Consider the following 5,396-nt stretch of genomic DNA (forward strand, 5'->3'; position numbering starts at 1 on the left):
GGAGGGGGCTCTGGGGGCGGGCCGAGCTCTTCCGAGTGTGGATGGGGGGGGCGTGCCCGGGCCGTGTGCGTCGGTAAGTCCGAGTCAATGCGGGCTGGTGGGCCCCAGGCCCTGGCGAGGGGACGCGGGGACAAGTCTTGGTGCTGGGGGGCCGTAGGCATGGGGCTAAGGGGCTTGGTATTCGGGCTTGGGGCAGGAGGCTTAGCTCAGGCTTTTGGGATCGGACAATGTGTGTGATACTCTGAGTGTGCAGGAAAGGGGGGTGGCATGGGAATGTGCAGGTGTCCCCAACTCTGGGTGCCTGGATGTGGATGGGGCTTTGTTCGTGCAAGGACATGAGAGTGTATGTAACCCAAAGTGTGGGACCCTAAGAGTACAGTGGGCATGCAGATCTTAAAAAGTGTAGTATTTATTTATTTTTAGAGGTGGGGGTCTCACTATGTTGCCCAGGCTGGTCTCTAACTCCTGGCCTCTAGCAATCCTCCTGTCTTGGCCTCCCAAAGTGCTGGGATTACAGGCATGAGCCGCCATGCCTGGCCGGCCTGCCGATCTTGAGTGTGTTGAATGTGAAGGACCGAAAGCTAAGAATGTAGGGTCAGCGCCTAATCTGTTCAAGTGTGTGTGTGGTGTGTCACCCACGAGTTAGACCCTGCTTGGGCAGGGGGAGGTGCCTTTAACAAGGTTCAAGATTGTGGGCCCTGTGGTGAGAGGGTGTCCTGGGGCTGCAGCTCGGCTTTGAAGGTAACCTGCTTCCTGTGGTGTCCCTATGTTGTGGATTTTCCTGCCTTGGACACTGTCCCCCAAACCCCTTGTGGTGACTACAAGCACCTCTAGTGCTGACCTGGTAGGGGAGGCTTCTAGAAAGGTCCCATGATAAGTAAATGTTCTGCGTGTGGGCGTTTGTACCCACCCGGTGTTCATGTGCCTGTCCCCAAGGCTACATGTGCCACAGTGGGTATGACTGCCAAGGGCCCTGGGAGTTGGGAGAGGGTGACATTCCTTGCCCATGACCCTGTGAACACAGGACAGTGTGTGCTTGTAACTGTGGTAGGGGGAGGGAGGGCTCTGCTTGATGGGCAGTATCGTCTGAAGCAAGGAACAAGATGATCCCCAGGGGGTGGAGACAGTGACATTGGTGGAGGACCATACCCTGGGGCTCTCCTTCCCACAAGCTTGGGGAGGCTGTGCAGGCACAGGGAAGAACCTGTGCTGGGTTGCGGGGCGCTGGCTTCTAGCCCCACTTCTGCCACCCACTGTTCTATGACCTTGAGGGATTCTCTGCTCCCTCTAGGTCTCCGTTTCCACATCTTGGAGGATGGGGCAGGCCTTCGGTCCTGGTATTCCAGGATCTCAGTGGTGGTGAGGGGGGTGGCCTTTGAAGAAACTTGCTCTTCTCTCCCAGGCCTGGAGCAGTTTTGCTTCTGTGAAGCTGGTGTGTGTGTGGCGGATCCTCTGGACTGCCATGGGCTGAGGTGGAGATGGAGGCTGAGTTGGGGGTCTTTTCATGTGACAGGAAGCTCTGATTCCTGGGGTTGATGGCTGCTTGGGAGGTTTAGGGGGCCTCAGGAACTGACCTAAAGATGACCCAACTCCTGAAAGTAACTTCCTGGAAGCCAGGGGAAGGGAGGGCCCAGGAAGGCAGGAGGAGGCCAGAGCCTGATGGGCTGGGCTTGCCTCAGGGTACCTGCAGCAGCATGGCCTTGTCCTCGGGATTGCCCAGGGCTGCAGCCTAAGGGCTGTGCCTGTAGGGAGGGGATGGGGAGAGTTCCAATTGCTACAGAAAGCCCTGGCATTAAAGGCCAAAGTGGCCGGAAACTTCTGCTTATAAAAAGCTCTTATCCCCGGAGCATGATGGCTGGCACAAGCTGAGGCTGCCTGCCTGCTGCTCACCTGCCAGCCTGGCTCTTGGGGCGGGCCCAGAGCCGGGGAGCCAAGTCTAGTGGAAATGGAGCCACTGGGCTCCTCTTGATGGAGCTAAACTGAGGAAGGCCTCACGTCCCTGGGAAAGATCCCCTTTCCTGGGTCTGTTTTCTAACAAGTGGGCCAGGGAGGGTCTCAGGCCCATCCCAGGCTCCAGGTATTCTCAGTGTTTGGAGCTGCAGGTCCCTTTCCTTGTTCCCTATGACCTTGGGCTTCTGCCTGTGACCCTCAGCCTATTCCTCTGCCTCTGCCAGACCAAAGTTCAAAGGCTGGCACTGGCAAGGCTTGGGCATGGTGCCGAACTTCCCTTGAGCCTCAGTTTCATCTGTAATGAGATAATGACCCCTTAGAGGGTTATCAGAGCATCAAATGAGTTAAAGATTGTAGGTGCTCAGTGTGTTACTTCCCTCCCAGCCCCCAGCTGCCCTCGGAGGGGGTTCGGAAGTCCCAGGAGGTACTGACCTGGCAGGATCCTCAGATACATGGGAGAGTGATTTCCTAGGGAGCCTCGGGGTAAAGAGTGGCTCAGGGAGCGGCCCCCTAGTCTGGAGAGCAGGGGTCTAGAGGAAGAAGCCAGAGGACCTGGTGCAAAGGGAAGGCTGGCCGCCATCTCTGGCCCTTGCCAGTCTCCCTCTCCAGGCCCAGTGTTTATCCCTCCGCCGCGGCTGCTGACACGCGTTGCTGACACCCGCCCAGGCTGGCCTCGGCCCCGGGCGCGGAGGGGGCGGCGGGCTGCTGGCGGCGGCCGGCAGTAGGGAAGCCACGCGGCCAGCCCTCGGGCCAGGCAGGGGAGGGGGCGCGCCGAGGCACCTGTGTCGGGGCACAGCTGCGTTCGCCCCCTGCCGGGGACCCCAGTCCCTGCTGTGCTCCCTGCGGCGGGGAGTCCCCGGGCGGCTGCGTGTGACAAGTGAATGTGGGTAAGGGCTGGGAGCCCCCGAGGCCGGGGTCCCCGCTCACGTGCCCGCTCCTCCCCACCCCCCAGGCCGCAAGTTCATCATCGCCAACGCTCGGGTGGAGAACTGCGCCGTCATCTACTGCAACGACGGCTTCTGCGAGCTGTGTGGCTACTCGCGGGCCGAGGTGATGCAGCGGCCCTGCACCTGCGACTTCCTGCACGGGCCGCGCACGCAGCGCCGCGCTGCCGCGCAGATCGCGCAGGCCCTGCTGGGCGCCGAGGAGCGCAAAGTGGAGATCGCCTTCTACCGTAAAGATGGTAGGCGCGGGCCGGGGCGGGGCCACGGGAAGGGGCGGGGCCTAGAGGTACGTGGGGTGGGTTAGGAGGGGCTGTTCCTGTGTGCCAGGTGGGAGGCGTGGTCTGCCTCTCTCCACCTCACTCTGGTGAGATGGTTTTCCGGTTGCCAGGGGGTCTGCTAGGCTGTGGGTCCGGCGCCTCGAGCTCCTTCTCTGGACAGGTGTGGGCACGTTGAACAAGGTGGTCTAGAGTTAGGCCAGGCTGGGATGGCAGGTGCGTGCGTGGATGGAGTTAATAGGTCAGGCTGGCAGCTAGGCACTGATCTCTGGCCACAGGCCTTTGGCTATCCTAGGGCAGTCCCTTCCAGGTGACTACTCTGAGAACATGTCAGGGAAGGTGAGGCCCTGGAGGGCTGCAGGACTCTGGCTTGCTCTCCGCCTTCCCTCTCCTGCCTCCTTTCTCTTCCACACTTCAGTGGCACCTGGAGGACGTGTGTGCCTTTCCTGGCACCTCAGTTCCCTTTGTCTCATCTGTTGAGCGCCCTGCCCTGCTACCCGCTCCTGCGCCAGGTGTCTCTGCTCAGCCACCGCCTTCCAGCCCTGCTGCTCTGGGCTTCCGGAGAGCAGATAAACAGAGCCTGGGGCGGGGCTGCTCCCACGCCACAGCTGCCCCGTTGGGGTGGGCTCTTCTCAGGGAGGGCAGTGCAGCAGGGGTGGGGCCTGCGGGCATCATAGGGCTGGACTGCGCAAACCCTGCTACTCACCAGTGTGCTTCTGGTAAGCATATACTGAACCCAAGCAGCGCTAGGCTCTTAGAGATGGAGCAGTCTGCAGGACCCACAAGGCTTCTGCCCTCCAGGGGCTTGCCTGTTGCAGGAGGTGAGCCCCGCTTTGCCTCCTGCGGGGAGCTAGCCAGCCAACCAGCCCCATGCCCACGCTCCACCCTTGTGTGCTCAGGGTTGGTGGAGGCTGTCCTGGCAAGGCCTGAATCCTCCATAGCCCTGCTTGTGTAGGGTTCAGTCTGTGGCGTCAGTGGCCCTGTGGAAAAGGGTTTGCTCACAGCAAATCAGGGCTCTAGCTGGCAGGAGGCCAGGGCTGTGAGGCTAGATTTAAGCCCTGAAGGCAGTGGGTGGTTTCTAGGGGCTGGACTCTGGGCTCAATGTTTCCCTTAGATTATCTCATGCAATCTGCACAACAGCCCTGAGAGGTAGATACTATTTTTATCTCCATTGTATGGATGAGGAAACTGAAGTTCAGAGAAATTAAGCAACTTCCCCATAGTCATACAACTAGAAAGTGACAGAGCTGGGACAGAATCCACGGCTGTTTGACTAGAGCCCTACCTGCTCTGTTCTGCTGTCACATATTGCAAATGATGCCAAATAGCTACAGGTTTATCTATATGCTGTACATTATTTTATGTGAAATCTTGTTTTAAAAGTTTGCAAACCACTGGTGTAATGGAAGGAATATGCGCCCATGAGTCCTGGGTTCATGTCTAATACTGGAAATGACATATGATGGGACAGGTTGGTTGACTTCCTGAGCCTGTTTCTACTTCTGGGATACTGTGGCTCACTGGGGAAGCTCACAAGGACGCTGAGCTCTCTAGAGAGCGCCTGCAGCGGGCCTCACTCTGCAAACATGTGCCAGTCCCATTGTGGGTGTCACTTATGCTGGGGGATTTGGCCCCTTGGCAGCAGGGGTCTGAGTGTCTCTGTCTTTGGCCTTAGTATGTGGTGGTGGTGGGGTCCTCCTAGGTGGAGCTGTCCCTCCCTCCTGGTCCAGGCTGGCTCCTTGGGGAGAGGATGGTCATGGGACTCCTTCTGCCAAGGAGATATTGTGGAATCTTGGTGGCCTCCAGGATCACCTAATCCAGACTGCTCAAGTTACAGATGGAGGAGCTGAGAAGCAGAGGTCCGATTACAAGCGAATCAGTGGAGGGAGAGGGACTAGGACCCAGGGCCCCCGCCCAAGTTCAAACTCTTTCCCCTCTCCAGGTTACAACTCCAAATGGGGCTGTGACCCAGAAAGCCCTATGCCAGCCATCTTTGTCTGCCCCCTTCGTTGCTCTCACCTAGTTTCCATGGGGCTCAGGTATCTCCTGTTAACCAACAGGCTGGCCTTGGCCCTTGGGCACCTAGGACCCCACTTATCCTGGCACTCTAGGCCTGGGGTGATGCAGACAGAGTTCATCAGCCTCCTCTTCCTCTGCATTGAAACACTCAGTCCATTGTGCGATTCCCAGGGCCTGGCCTGGGCTGTGTGCATGTGTGTGCGCATAT

Source organism: Propithecus coquereli, unplaced genomic scaffold, assembly GCF_000956105.1.
Source record: "Propithecus coquereli isolate 6110/MARCELLA unplaced genomic scaffold, Pcoq_1.0 Scaffold75, whole genome shotgun sequence".
NCBI lineage: Eukaryota > Metazoa > Chordata > Mammalia > Primates > Indriidae > Propithecus > Propithecus coquereli.